Below are 15,681 nucleotides of genomic sequence, written 5' to 3' on the forward strand. Positions count from 1 at the left end.
AAAGATGGCCTAGTCGGCCATCACTGGAAAGAGAGGCCCATTGGACATGCAAACTTTATATGCCCCAGTACAGGGGAATGCCAGGGCCAAAAAAATGGGAATGAGTGGGTAGGGAAGTGGTGGGGAGGGTATGGGGGACTTTTGGGATAGCATTGGAAATGTAATTGAGGAAAATATGTTATATATATATATATATATATATATATATAAAGTGTATATATATATATATATATAAATATATATATATATAAAGTGTCCAGACTAGTAGAGGAAATGGATGAGTAGTTACTAAATGCCAGGAAGACCTGTGCCAACTCAGGACGTTGGCATGGATGCTCTGTACCCTCCTGGTGCTTCTAATCAGGCAAAATGATGAATGTAGGAACATACTTACAGATCTGTTTCCTTAATCTCCAAGAATTAGGGATGCATTTCCATTAAGAATATGGAAACACAAGGTCAGAGGAGTGAGTTATTTCTCCACTTATCACAGGCCCATTAAGTGAAAAGCCGGGTTCATAGCCTATCCCTTCTGGCAGTACTTCCTCCATTTGCAATAAGAGCTGTCCTGCCATTCCATTTCTGGTTAGCTTTAGAACTGACATTTAGTTAAGGAATGGCTGCAAGCCTGTGAGATTTTTGACTTACACTTGATTGTTCAGGAAACACAGCCAGCTAGCTGTGTTCATCTAGCTGCCTAAAACTTCCCAGGACCAGACTCCCAACATTGTTCTTGCTCAAACACCAAACATATTAGGCATAGTTATTTTTGGAATAATAATATTTTTTTTTCTGCTCAGCCTCTTTAAAGGTATATGTTAATTAAAAATCATTTAATTCTTCTCCACAGGTCAAAAGAGAAGATTCCATTGAAATTCCCAGTTATGGAATTGTATGTGAGCTTTATACACTGGGAAAGGAAGGCATGTGACAGAGAGCAGACTTGTAAGAACATCACAAACCAATAACTGCAAGTCTGTCACCACAGAGCTTTGCACTGAAGTCCTCAGCTCTTTTGCATTTTGCCTGGAATTACTCCATGCTTCTGAGATTTCACAGGCAAACCTGATTTGTTCTATTAACACCACAGTTTTCCTTCCTTGTTTCCACCCCCATAGCTTTCCCCTGACTTATACAATTAATTTTATCATGCTTTTTATTATCAGACCTTTTGAGTGCAGATTTTTGAAGGAAGATAGTTTTTCTTTCACTTTTCTGCACATGTGTATACACACACACACACACACACACACATACACACACGTGTGTGTGTATGTTTACATATATATACACATGTATATGTTCGAGCTTGTGAAGACCACAGGTCAAGTTCGACGCCTTCTTTAGACTCTTTTGCCTCAGTTTTTAAAGTTGAGTCTCTCTGAACCTGGATCTTACTGATTAGCTACATTGGATAGGCAGCAAGCCCAAGGGTTCCTCCCTTCTTTGCCTCCCCAGCTCTGTGGTTACAGGCATGCTTGTCCACACCTGATTTTTTATGTGGGTTTTGGGCACTGAATTCAGGTCTTTATGTTTGTGCAATGAATTCTTCCCTAATAGCCGTCTACCCAGATTCACTTTCAGTTCCCATTGTTTTATCCCTATTTATCCTAAAACAGCTCTTCGTGCTTAGCTGGCACTCTCTTGAGATCCCTTGAAGTGACGAATTCTTATTTGATTGGTGAGGAAGTAGGTTAGATTTTGCCTCTTTTGATAGTTATGATTTAGCCTGTTAAGTTTCTGCGATATTTCTGTACAATTACACACAGATCTAATCAATTCTTCTTGAAATTAATAGTTTAATAATCTTTATTATTAAGTCAACATTATGCATTTGTATTAATTAATAGTATTGCTATTTTACTAGTTACTAATAATTACTAAATTATTAACAGTTTTAACATGTCAGTTTTGTTTTCTAGTTTCTTGTAGCTGGGCGTTTAGGCTTCCTACAGCCATAGAAGAGCTTGGTGCTGAGTCTGAGTAAGCTGCTTTCAGTTGACTCAGAAATGCAGAAATCAGTTAAAGCCTGAAGGTTAAGAACAAAAGGAGCTGAGCACCTCGTTCTCTCTGTTCATGGACCATATCTCTGACTTGTTCCTGGCCACTCTCAGGGCTTGTCCTCTCTCAACTGGATGTAAGGACAGGCCTGAGAGAGAAGATGAAAGGACTCCTTAGGAAGTGCTGTGTTCATAAAGGGATGTTCTATCATTCCTAAAGAGTGTGTGTGTGCGTGCAGGTGTCCATACACATGTATGCATGCACATACTTGTGCAAGGGTGAAGTGGCAAGTGTCCTCTTCCTCTATCTATGGAAGGATCCCAAAAAGAACTCATTTGCAAAGCCCCACAGAACCCCGCCCTCCCCCTCTACAGTACAGTTTAAGCTTGAGAGCCTCTACTTTGAATGTTGTGAAAGTTGGGGTCCTCTAGTATATTACAGGGAGTGGGGAAAAGGAAAGATGTTTGAAAGAGGAGAAAGGAATTTTCCTGTTCACTGTGGAGAAGATACACTCTCTCACTTTGAGATGAAATGTGATTTGGGCTACAGTCTTATTTAAAGATTCAGGTGGGATTTTGTGTCTACTGGCCTTTCATCATTGACTTTAAGCTTGTTTTCTTTTTTCTTGTTTTAGCCATTTTTTTAAAGCCCAAAGTTGCAAATAAGATAGCTGACCAACCACCAGGACAACAATGGGTTTAAAACCGTGGATGATGAAAGTTATGCTATATTCAGGAGTTCTAACAGAATGAGAAACAGTTTTGATCATTTTTTAAAAAACAAAATAGTTCTACTTGATGGTTTGAATAAGACACCCAGAATAAATTTTAGATGCACTAAGAAGTCTCCAATCTGTTTTTATGGTGTCTTCCCTGAGATTTTAAAAAACTTCATTTAAAAAGCATACTGAAAATATGCTTGAAGATTAAGAGCATCCAAGTCCTCACCCAATATCAAGGCATCATTTAATCTGCTCAGTTAACAAACTATTTCCTGTTGGGCCATATTACTTGCCTCCTCCAATAATGCCATGTCATATTTGATCCTATAGTCTACTCCAGAATCTCTCCATCTAAAATAGCATGCACTAGTACATTTTCTTCTAGTGCTGGAACAGTCAATACTTGTGAGTGGTCGTTAGATGACACACCACGTTAATTACAGTTGTAAGGACTTTAAGCCATACATTAAAGTTTCTGACTATTCTCCCAGTGACTTCCCCCATCCCCCCACCTCTTTCTCAAATCTGCTCACTGAATACGGTGCTTGAATTAGCTCTCGTTGCCAAAGTTTTGATTAAGTAAATGTCATAGCTAGAAATTTAATTAGAAGCACTTTTCAAATTGCAGCCAACTGATATTGATCTCTAAGTGCAACCTATATATTCTCTGCAGCATGCAGGGTGTGGGCTCGCTATCTATGGAATGAACTCTAGTAATAAATTGGGTATGCTGCATTTCTCAGCATGCTTTTAACTTCCATTAAATGGATTACTGAAGTGGGGGCAGGTTGGTGGAGAACAGTTGGAAATGCTGCAGACTTTTAAATGTACAATATTCTCAATGAGCAGAAGGTGCCACATTCTTTGGATTCTTTTTCTAAACAAGATTTCTCTTCTGCCCACCATCAGACTCCCTTCACTGCATGGCAGGTTAGTTTCTCTCCATGGAAATGCTAGGGTAGGCAGAATTTTCTCTATACTACCGATCCATGCTACTTTCTAGTCAATCACAAGGCATTAGTGGAACTTCTGCCAACATGTCCCCACTGCCATCACCTTCAATTAGAGAGAACAGGTGCCCCATCAGTTGTAACAGCTCAGGAGGTATGTGCAGCTGTAGATTAGTGCCAGGACTCACAAATGAGTGGCCAGATTGCTGCCCCAGGGCACAGAGGTTCAGAATTCCCCATGCAGGGACAATTACCTCCAGCTTGGAAGGTGTAAAAGAACTGCTGAGGGTTTATTCCATGGCCTTCCTTGCCAGGGAGGAGCGAAGCCCTGAACTAATTGGATGTCAGCCCTGACTTTCCTGTCAAGAGGACTATGGTAACTGGGTCATTCTTATATTAATCCTAGATAAGGAAAGTTGGGGATTAAAATAATCCTGGATATTTCCAGGGCAAACTAGAGGGGAAACTGAGGTTCGGGGCCAGAGAAGATCTATTGGCTAAATCTTGAATGACTTTCCCTTTGTTCTTATTTTTGTTCTCTCCTTTTCTACTCTGCTCCTGCACTTACTTGTAATATGGCGTGGTATTGATGTGAGCTATGGAATAACAAAGATTCATTTCATGATTGCAGCTTCTACCTTCTCTCTGGCAGGATGGTGTAAATTGCTTTGTTTGTTGACTATCTCCTCAGCTAACACATGGGTTGTTAAGGTTGACAGTTAAATAATGAAAGTAGTCTTGTGCACCATGTAGCATCAGCATATCCCTAAGGAGCAATGCTGCTATGTTTTCCAGTGTCAGCTATCTATCTGGTTCACACCTCTAGTCCCGTCAAGCTTGGCCTGATACTTTTTGACCATCCTGGATTACTAAAAATAATGACTATTAAACACTGTTCAACTCTTGAGCTCTATAACTGTTATGTCAATTGCTATCTGGCTACTTGATTAATAAATTCACTCATTAAAATTATTCCATAATCCATACTATAGTCTCTGTATTGACTGTTTTTAGGACATGAGAGAGAGAATGTCTTTTCCAAGATAAAAATAATAATTCTGAAAGGGCAGAAACATTTCTGAAAGAAAAAATAACTGGATATATTTATATAGTATTTTTGTGTAAAGTTGGCCTTCTGTAAAATAGTAGTAATGTTTTCTCTTTGCTTTTCAAGGAAAGCATTGTGAAAGAATTTGTGTGTGTTCATGTGTGTTGGTACATGTCGTATGCACATATGTCTGGAAGCTAGAGGACAATGTTGCACACTGCTCCTTTGGCCTTATTTTCGGACACAGTAACTAACAATCAGGATAGCTACCCAGTGAGCAATAGCAGTCAACCTATCTCCACTCCTCCAGCACTGAGATCACAAGTGCACACCACATGCCTGCCTGTGCTACCTGGGCTCTGGGTCCTCATTCTTTCAAGGCAATCATTTTACTCACGGTGCTATCTCTTCATGCTCAATGCCGATATCTGTATGTTCTTGGCAATAGATAAATAAGTTACAAGGACAGGCACACAATCTGGTTTACAGTTCTACCCTACTACTCAGTTTCCTTAATTTGTAAGTAGAGTCTATGACAGATAATCTTTCATTAGTATGGTGAGATTCAGTGCACATCCTAATCTGGGAAGCCCTTATAATATTGTTTAGCATATAACCTTCAGATATTATTATGTAGTTCTTTAAAGCAAAGTCTTTAACCTTCCCTAGCACTGCATTCCCTTAGTATTTGTTAAGATTCTATCCAGGTTTCTTTTAACTTGTGTCAACATAAAAGGGTGGTATGTGAATGCCACTGTACATATGAAGGCAAGATTCCCACAGGCCGTGTCCATACCCCTCTCTAGATCTTAGTCATTGAAGAATAACAGAAGAAACACATCAATAGAAACAAAAATGTTGGCCATTCAGAAGGCTGCAGAGGGTGCTCAGTGATGTGGCTGAAAGCTGAAATGGTGGGATAAAGTTGGCTGTAAAGCTTTCCTCACACTAATGAAATTCGTTGAACCTCTCTCTCCCTCACAGATCACATCTGGTGCAATTTCCCTTTTGGCCATAAATTTATGCAGCCATTGACATCTGAGCAATAAATTCTTTGTCTAATGTCATATAGTTTCCCACTGAGGAAAAGGGTTCTTCATGTGTTATACCTGATGTGAAAAAAATGACACAGCTCCTATTCAGTTATAATCAGTTTGTTTCTCTGGGCTACATATAATCCTTAAGTTATTTTTATGCACACAATAAGAATTAATTCAAGTCCTTATCACTTCAATTGTGCCTCTCTTTATAATATTATATTTTACCTTGACTTGATTTGATGTATATATGGGTATACCTGAATGCGTGTATGTGTACCATTCCTGTCCAAATGATGTCTGAGACCAGAAGAGGGTATCAGATTCTCCTGGAACTGAGGTTAAATGCAGCTGTGAGCTGCCCAATGTGGGTGCTGGGAACTAAACGTGCTCCTCAGCAAGAGCAGCCAAAGCTGCTGATTCTTCTCCTCAACATCCCCCAAAGGTGTTTCTTTTAATAGCATTAACTTTGAGGAAAAAAATGACATATTATTTGTGTGTTTGTTTTTATATGATTTGTACTCTGGTACTAAGTACACCTGACAACAATCCATGCTGAGATGATGAGATAGAATTGGCTGGCTGCTTCCTCTAATGTTTTCCTCACACTGATGTGAAGAAAATGCAGACCTGCACATACTCACTCATTGCATTTCAGGTGGAATATTTCTCAAGGTAAAGGTAAACTACCTACCGTGTGCTCTCCTCATGTTGGAGAGCCCTGCAGCTAAGGTCACAGTCCACCTTGTCTGGATAGATAGTTCTCTAAGCTCAGTGCAAAACGGAGGAACCAGCTTTCTCAGCCAGGCTCCCTTTCTCTCCCTGACATTATTTGGAGAGTGCCTCTGAGCATACATAGATGGCCATTCTTATTTGGAGGGTGGCCCTGCACAGAGCTTCCTGCAAGCACTGTGTGATTCAGCACATGAGTCTCCCTCTCTCCCCTGCCAATATGATAATTAGGTACTGTGTTATGGCCAATCAGCCTTTCCTACCAGTATAATAATTACGTGCTGCGTTATGACCAATCCACCTGTACCCTTACGAGTCCTTGTACACTCTACTCCCAGAACAATAAAGTATAGCTGTCTCACTGAAGCTGTCTCCCAGAAGTTCTTCCATCATAGTCTCGGTTGGTTGTTTGAACCAACCTGCTCACAGCTTCTGCTCCCTTCATCCTCGTGGCCCAGTGACCCTCTGCAAAAAGGGAGACCCACACCTAGAGAATGGTCTCAGTAACAGGTTGGCATTGATGAAATTAAATAACGTTTTCTCATTTCCTCTCTTCCTTTATGTGGAGTGAAAACTCTTATTCTAATCATTCCCATTTGCTTTAATAGTTAAGCTTAGAATTACTTAATATTCATAATTTCTCAGTTTTGTAAAGCAATCTTTACAGATATGAGGAGATGAATCAATTCTCAAAGTAAGTTTGAATCCTAAGAATGTCCAAGTTCAGTAATGAATGTTTATCATCCCAGGGCTCCCTTTCTGAGATGGGAAACAGACACCTCAGAAGCCATGACATAACAAGGTGGTAGGTGAGGACCAACACTTGAATTTATGCTTTATTGCACACCCACCACATAATACACCACACACACACACACACACACACACACACACACACAGAAACACACACACACTTTTTTATTAGTAAGTGCTATAGGGTGGTATGCTGGCCTTCGGTTTTTAAAAGAAATCTTGAACTGGTTCATAGCATATGCCCCAGATGGCATTGCTTTCAGGTGTGATTTCAAGACACTGACATGACATCACTGACTGCAATTGGGAAGATGTAGCTATTCAGCTCTTGACAGCCAGTGAGACAGCTTCCACTGTTTCTTTTGCTAACTGCATATTTTAGCCAAGAAAACTTTAATGGCTATTCCAAAATTACTTTACAGAGGTTGAGAGGAATTGATTGTATACTCTAAGTATGTGCATATACACAGAGGCTTGTAGAATTTTGTAGCCAGAATTTCTGGCACATTGATATTCTTGGCAACTGAGTATCACATGATTGTGAGTGGAATCCAGTATTTCCTCTTTCAGACAAAATATAAATGAACACAGAGTTTTGGTATTAAGAACTCTTCACAACAGGAGAGATGCCTTTATCTCAGGTTGCTTTTCTAGCAACCAGATGTCCTTGTTCTAAAAAGACAAACAAAACAATACAAAACAAAAACTAACCAACCAACCAACTAACCAACCAACCAACCAACCAACCAACCAACCAACCAAACCCTGAGCTCAGAGCATTATTCTGTTAATGTGGCTTTCCATTTCACTGTACTTAAGTCAATAAATGTCTAATGAAAATCACATTTCATTATATTTCCTGATAACAGTTTTAGATTATCAGAAGTTGTGATTTGTTCCTCCCTCCCTTCCTTTATCCCTTCCTTCCTTCCTTTATCCCTTCCTTCCTTCCTTCCTTCCTTCCTTCCTTCCTTCCTTCCTTCCTTCCTTCCTTCCTTCCTCCCTTCCTTCCTTCCTTTCTTCCTTTGTTATCGAGCACCACTCTCTGGGGAGCTTTCCTTACCTAGGCTGTGCCCTGGGATGAGACACAGCTGTGGGGAAAGCTCAACACTTAGCAACTGCCTTTATTATCCCTAATGATGCAGAGTTTGGCAAGGAACTTAACCACAAGGTGTTTCTAGTATTTGGGAGATGGGTGTGATTATGTTTTTGGCTGTGTTCCTCTAGGTTCTCTGAGTTTTTGAAATCCATTCTAGCAGCCCTGCAGCTGTAGGACCAGTGTCAAAGGGATGGCTTTTCTTGCCACACACAGACTGAGGTGCCATTTTAGTGTGAAGATGTTTTCAACTTAATTTAGGGAGGGCTCAGGGAAAAGTGAATATGTAGAACTCCTTGTTAAAAATAATGATTTCAAGGAATTGAGCCAGAGCAGCAAGCCAAGAGTGGCTGAAGTGATCCTGAGTGACTTCTGTCATATACTCATAAAGTGTTTCATATTCAACCCGAAACCCTTGGTAGAAGTGGGCAAACTCAATAAAAGCTGTATCTGAGAGTACTTCGATATCATAAATGAGAAGAGCTTAGTCCATAGACAAAAAGTTAGAGTCAGTATCTCCTAGAAAACACGTTGGATGGAAATGTGGGCTATGCAGTAGCATTGTGACTGATTAGGAGTCCATGAAGAGAAATTTCTAGAAAAATAGAGGGCCAAATTTGGGATTTCCTCAGTCAAGGGAAGGCCAAATTTAAGTTGAAAATGTTGGCTAAGAAAAATTGATGGAGTATTTCTTAAGGTAAGGACAACTAGGCAAAGAAATGGCAGGCGCATCTTCCACTGACTTCCTATAAGTCAGCATGGAAACAAGAGAGTAGGAAATCCATGACATTGTTTGTTCCTGACTTGGTGGCACATATTAAAGTATAAATATGTTGGAGTTGAAAAATTCAGTGGAGCTTAAAGTCATATAAATAAAGTTTAGGCCTGGTGTTAAGGAATGTTGGAATGGAAATGGTCTCTGATTGACAGATGGAGACAGTAAGGAGAATCAAGGGAGATAGTGAAGTTTGTTGTTTAGATATAGATGGAGAGTTAGGAAGTAATCAGATTATGGAAGGTGGTGGTCCTTGGAATATATTTTTCATTCTGTAATCCATAGGTAATCTGGTCTGTTTCCATGTCGTCTGAAAGCCCTTAAGGCTGAGGACTTGCAAGGCTCAGTTTTGAATTGTACCCTCAGAAATGATTTCCCTCCATACCACCAATCATCCCGAGTTACATGTGGAACCTGAACCCCGCTGTGACTCTCTCTTGGTATTCCCTCTGCCTAGAGCACCATCTCTGGTGTTAGTCACATACTCTCTCACCTTACCACCTTTTTGTTCCTTCAGCTTCTTCTAGACTCAGCTCAGATGGAGTCTTCTGTGGAAGCCTTCCTGGTTCCTCTTTCAGATTCTTATGACTTCCTTAGATGGTTTTGCTATACCCTTCTTTGTTTTCTTAGTTATCAGTTATCAGAGTGTATTACAAATGTGGCTTACCTTGTTTTATCTTCTATTACAAGAGTTCCTTGAGTGCCATGACAGAATTATCGCATCCTCACCCTAATTCTACCTCTTAGCTGAGACAAAGTGTACCCTCAGTTCTGTTTGCTCATCTCTTACCCAAGAGATAGGGATGTTGCGTGCTTTGTGTTTCTAAATGTCTCTGAAGAAATTGAGCCTCAGTTGGCCGCAGCTATGACCAGCTCAGTGAAGATGACTGTTATGAGTGACTAGTTTTCTATTTTCCATGTTACTATCTTCTTCCCCCTGCCCCCCAAGACCAGTAAACATTTACTTCAGAATCTTCTTTTAGAGAAATACACCTGGAGGTCATTTATAAAACGTGTTTGGTCCTAATCTTTTAACATTCTTTTAAGAAGTGGTGGGGACATTTAGCTGTGAGTCTTAATTGAAGGCAGGTCAATGGAGGTGTGTCTTTGAAAGGTATATTTTTTTTCTTAGTTCCCTGGTCCTTTTCTGTCTTTCTTTCTGCTTCTTGTGCACCAAAGGTGAAGAGTCTCTATTGCATACTCTGTTATAACATGTTGTCTTACCTCAGGCCTAATACGACAGGACCATGTGACCATGAGCTGAAGACACTGAAACAAACAAACAAAAAAGAGATTCTTCCTTGAAATTCTTTCTCTCAAGCATTTGATACTAATAAAAAGATAACCAGCAGAGTCATTTAATTTCAGTATAGATAAACGTACTCAGAAGCTTTTAAGACTACAATGTCCATTTATCCTGATTACTTAAAATTTCACTGAAGTTTTGTTTATTGAATACTTTTTCTTTTGGATTTGAGGAGCCCTTTAACAATGTATGCACTTATCATTTCTCAACTTAAGGACTTACTAAATTGTAACTTTGATATTTTTCTTTGGAAATTTTATTCCATTTTCTTCTTCACAAATTTTTGTTACAGATTTTTGTTAGTTTCTTCTTCAATAGTTATCTGACTCACAGTTACAGGTTACAATCTATCACTGTGCAGAAGTCACAGTGTGCATGGTGTGCCCAGTCAAGAGCAGAGAGAATGAATTCTAGTGTTCACCCTTCCTTCTCCACTGTTACATCGACCAAGACCCAAATTCAGAAAAAAGTTTGGTCCACACTGGGCAGGGTCTTCCCACCTCAGCGAATGCCATCAAGATAAACTCCCTCCTTCCAAAATGCCCACAGGCCAATCTGATCTAGACAGTTACTCATTGAGACTGTCTCTCCAGGTGATTTTATCAAGTTGACAGCTAAAAGTAAGCACCACATCACTAAACATCATTAAGAATCTTGTCTCTTCCCTTTCTTTGATAGCTATAGTCACATCCTTATTGCTTACATCTTGAAGGCTCCTCCATTCTAAGATGGCATTTTCCTTTAAAGTTACTATCCATAGCATTCCTTTAATTTGCTGTACCACCATCCTGACTTTTTATTCTCTTAACGTGGTTTAAATTATGCTATTGTGTTTTCCCAAATATCCATTATCTCATGCATTTCCCCCTTTTCATTGCAAGCCTTTACAATAACTGCTGGCTTTATTTATCTGTGCCTTTTACATTTTACTGGCAGTTTCTTTTTGACTTTGTGATCAATAATAAGACTGTTGGTATAAATTTTTGTTTTGCTTTTTCATATTTATATTTCTTTAATCATATGTGGTCAATGAAACATTTATCTAAACTTTATCAGCCAAGATGCTCTAGGGAAGCAGAACCAATTGGGTAGAGATGGGACTTTTTGTGAGTGGTTTCTTCATATGATTATGGAGTTTGAGAAGTTCCATAATCTACCATCTGGAGGCTTATTATCCTGGGAAATCTAGTTTTAGAGGTGACAAAAGTCTCATTGGAGCCTAAAGGCATGAAATGATCACATAGAGCTGAGACTGAAGGCCCCTGGAATAAGAAGTTCCGATGTCTGAGAGTAGGAGAGGTGGTTTGTCTCAGCTTAATCATAGAAAGCAAATCAGGCATTCAGTGGGTTGAATCATGCCCACCCAAAAGGATTGGGGCAAGACTTCATTCATTCTACTAATTCAAGATGAACTTCTCCTGGACACTCTGATTCCAAACTCCTAGAAATAATGTTGGGATTTACTTATGCTGAAAGGATGCAGAAAGATGGCAGCAAATATAGGAGGGAAAGATTTAAGCTCAGAGGAGTCTACATAGACATAGAAATAATAACATGTATAAGAGAAATTCATGTTTCAGAAATAGCTTTTCTCCACCTTACTCGCTTTGGCTCTGTTTTCATAAAATGAGTCTGGCTAATATGAAGAGCTGATACTATAGTTAATATTCTTAAGTCCTGTACATCTTCTTTTGATAACTGTCAGCACTTTCTTTCAGGCCTTGGCTTTAGGTTTTACGTAAGCATTGATTGCCTGTGATACTATTTAGTTTTATTGTGCTATTATTAATAAATCATTGAATCATTAAGAAATACCCTGGTAGTAAATGTTAATGAGATACTGTTTTGAATGAGAAATTTCACCTTCATATCTATTGTATTAACTGCCTGGTAGATTTGGTCAGGATAGTTGAGCACAGTGTATGATTCTCAGGCTTTAAGATTTCCGGTGCTTTAAACTTTACTCAAAAAGTAACAGCAGTTTCTATGAGGAGATTAAGATGATAAATAACTTTTAAACTTGCTTTGTGTGTGGTATAAATGTCAGTTTAAAATTATTTTTTGAGGGAACCACTTCAACCTTAATCTATATGCCAATCTAAAGGAATATTGCTGCCAAGATGATGATGAAGTGTCCCAAAATGTACATATTCATGGTCAGTGCTGTATTTCTCTCTTCAAAATTCATGACTACATCTACTGTGCTGACAGAAACTCAGAAGAAGATATACAAAAAACTAAAACATATGTAGGGCATTCTCCATCTTTAACAGGCATTAAAAAACTTCAGCAGAAGAGAGATTGATAGGTAAGAATATATCATAAACATATAAGAACTTGGAAGCCAGACTTCAAAATTCATATGGCTATTCATCCAAAGCTTGAACTTTGCCTTATCCACCTTTGATGATGAATAATAACCACTAGACTTTCCATGTTATAAACACATATATCTGGCCAAGCATCAACTGTTGTTTAGTCTGTTGATAGATAGGAAGGTCTATACACATACTCCTTTGCCAGGCTGTGCTGGAGTGGTCTTATACTTTTATAGCTTTCAAGGACCAACTTTATATATTTTTTCCTGAACTCAGTTTAATTGGTATCATACTAGCAGCTTAAAAATCTACCACATTTTGATAATTTATCTCATGCCAGTTGACAATGCTACGAGTGATGCCCTTCCCCAAAGAGAAAGGTGTCAAGCACTTACCAACATATCATATTTTTAAAATCCTTTAAGTGTTTTTCTGTTTCCATGAATATATTTTTATTTTTGCATTAATATTATCTATACCTCATCATAGATCATCAGCCAGTGATGTTGGATTTGAATTTCAATGTATTTGCTTTCATGTTTGAGCAGTGGTTTTATTCTTTGTTTTTGGTAAGCAGTTGGTACTTTGCGGATAATAATAAGGAAAGGTATAATAACAACTATAAGCTTTAATTTACCATTTATTTACCATTAATCCCACCAAGCTAACGATGTGCTTCTAGTTCAGTATTGTAAATTATTACATCAATTAGAGAATAAAGGCTTCCCATTTTATTAATAATGGACTTAATCTCATTTGCTCTAGAAAGTGTTTCTAAGTGTGTCTCTAGCCCAGGTCTCTTCTAGCCCTGCCACATCACCTGGAGACTTGATGAAATATGGATAATAGCAGGGTGTTCAAGAGCAGTGCCCTATGAACTAAGGTGGGGCTTGGGCTTCCAAACAACTACAGCCCTTGGCCTTGTTGGCTTCAGAGTTTTCTCTCCTCCATGTTCTGTTTCTTGTTTCTTTCCTCTTTGCAGCTCTCTCTTCATCATGAAGCTGATTGTTTATTCTGCTTGTTTGGTAACACTATTTCTCAGGCTTTAAATAAACAGCCAATAGGAAAGATGGCCATGCAGAGCCATGTAGAAGGTTAAAAAGCAATTTGTCACCTTTTTTAAAGAGGCATTTTAAAGTTATTAAATATAACATTTTAATTAATTCATTAGAATTTCATTATCCATATAATGCATTTTTCCTCAACTCATCCTAGATTTACCTCCAACCCCCTGCCAACTTTGCTCCCTTAAAAAATAACCCACAAGCTCCCATTTATGCTACTTTTGTACTCATAGATATGGGGCTCTCCATTGAAGTATGGCTTCCCTAACAGAGGCCACATGCTTAACAAAAGCTAATTCCTCCTCCACTTAGCAGATTCCAACTGTGAAAAGTTCCTCAGCTAGGGATGGGAGCTCATGACCCCTCTCTACTTCATGCTAGGATGCTAAGAGGAGTGATCTTGTGTAAGTCATGTTCTGGAAACCACAGTTACTATGAGTTCATGAGTTCATCACTCATGTCATGTCCAGAACACTGTGTTTCTCCCCAGTTCTTCCTGATCGCCAGCTCTTGGAATCTTCCTTATACCACTTCCTTGATGTTCCCAGAGCCTTGAGGTGAAGGCATATAGCATAGATGTCCTGTCCTATTTATGACTGAGTACTACAGATATTTATTTTCTTCATTTTGACCACTTGTGGGTTTCTACATCAGCTACTGTCCACTGCAGAAAGACACTTTTCTGATGAGGGCTGGAAATTGTGCCATTCTATGGGTATTGAAGTATAAATTTAGAAAGTAATTTAGTATGATGTCCATTAATCAGAATAACAGTAGTAGCTTCATTCCTGGGCCCTGTGAGCCAGATTTACAGCACCAAGCATTCACTTCCTTTCAAGAAGCACCTTTACTGAATTGAATAAAAAAGTGGTGGGTTACTCTTATAGCTAGTGCCACTATTGCCCCCGGGGAAAAGAGATATTTTAAATGCTCTTTCAGGAAGAGCAAATATCAGCTCCTGCTAGGAATACTTTGGGAAAGCATCATTCCTGCCTGTTAATGTTGGACAAATGTACATGTTGCTGGCTTTTTGGATGGAGTAAGTGTGCAGAGCTGAGTTAACTTGGTACCGTACTTTCCAATTGGCTGAGTACTATTTTGATATTCCTCTGAAACACAGTTTTCATGAGTCTTGTCACGTGACATTTTGTTAAAAACAGACTCAGCAATTCTCATTCATTTGGTCTGAGTGGCTCATAAAGTCAACTCTGAAAGTAAAGCTCTTAATTTCTGTGCAAAAATTGGAGGAAAAAACCTCTAGTTATTTTGTTTAAGCTTATGAGCCATTAAAATAATTTCCTTTTGAGAGAGAAAGAGTAGGCCACTTCCATTATAGAAATTCCCTGAGTTTTAAATTCAAACTTTCCCAAACTGAAACTTTAATATTAAGAGGATAGCTTAGTTAATGTTGTAATTTTTAGGATTTGTGTTTCAAAGGGACTGCTTAGATTATGTCTTATAAAACCTCTGAGAGGCCTTATGTTTGTAAAAATGACAAAAAATTTTGATCCATCACTAAGAATTGTTTTCATTGCTCAAGTCACTCATGCTCCTATAGCTCTTCACTTGTGCTCCTGTGACTCCAAAAAACTCATTGACTAATGAAGTTTAAAAAATTAAAGACTACTAAAGTCCTTCTTGATGTCCTCTACCATCATCATGAGATATGCTTTTAAATCCGGGTCTAGATTTTCGGGTGTGTTGGGGTGCCCTGGACTGGGCGAAGTGGGAGTGCTGGTTCTGATGGCAGAGAAGCACCTGAAAAAATGTTCAACATCCTTAATNATCAGGGAAATGCAAATCAAAACAACCCTGAGATTCCACCTCACACCAGTCAGAATGGCTAAGATCAAAAATTCAGGTGACAGCAGATGCTGGCA

At 38.9% G+C, this 15,681-nt stretch overlaps 1 long non-coding RNA gene across 1 annotated transcript in view; it reads left to right on the forward strand.

Annotated features, from left to right (window-relative positions):
- LOC110292146 overlaps positions 1 to 15,681 on the forward strand; it is a 75,201-nt gene that overhangs the window by 49,705 nt on the left and 9,815 nt on the right. Inside the window, exon 3 of the long non-coding RNA XR_002377672.1 lies at positions 1,923 to 2,035. This is a non-coding gene — a long non-coding RNA (uncharacterized LOC110292146). The remainder of the gene's footprint in view (positions 1 to 1,922; positions 2,036 to 15,681) is intronic.

Source organism: Mus caroli, chromosome 4 (assembly GCF_900094665.2).
Source record: "Mus caroli chromosome 4, CAROLI_EIJ_v1.1, whole genome shotgun sequence".
Classification (NCBI taxonomy): Eukaryota; Metazoa; Chordata; class Mammalia; order Rodentia; family Muridae; genus Mus; species Mus caroli.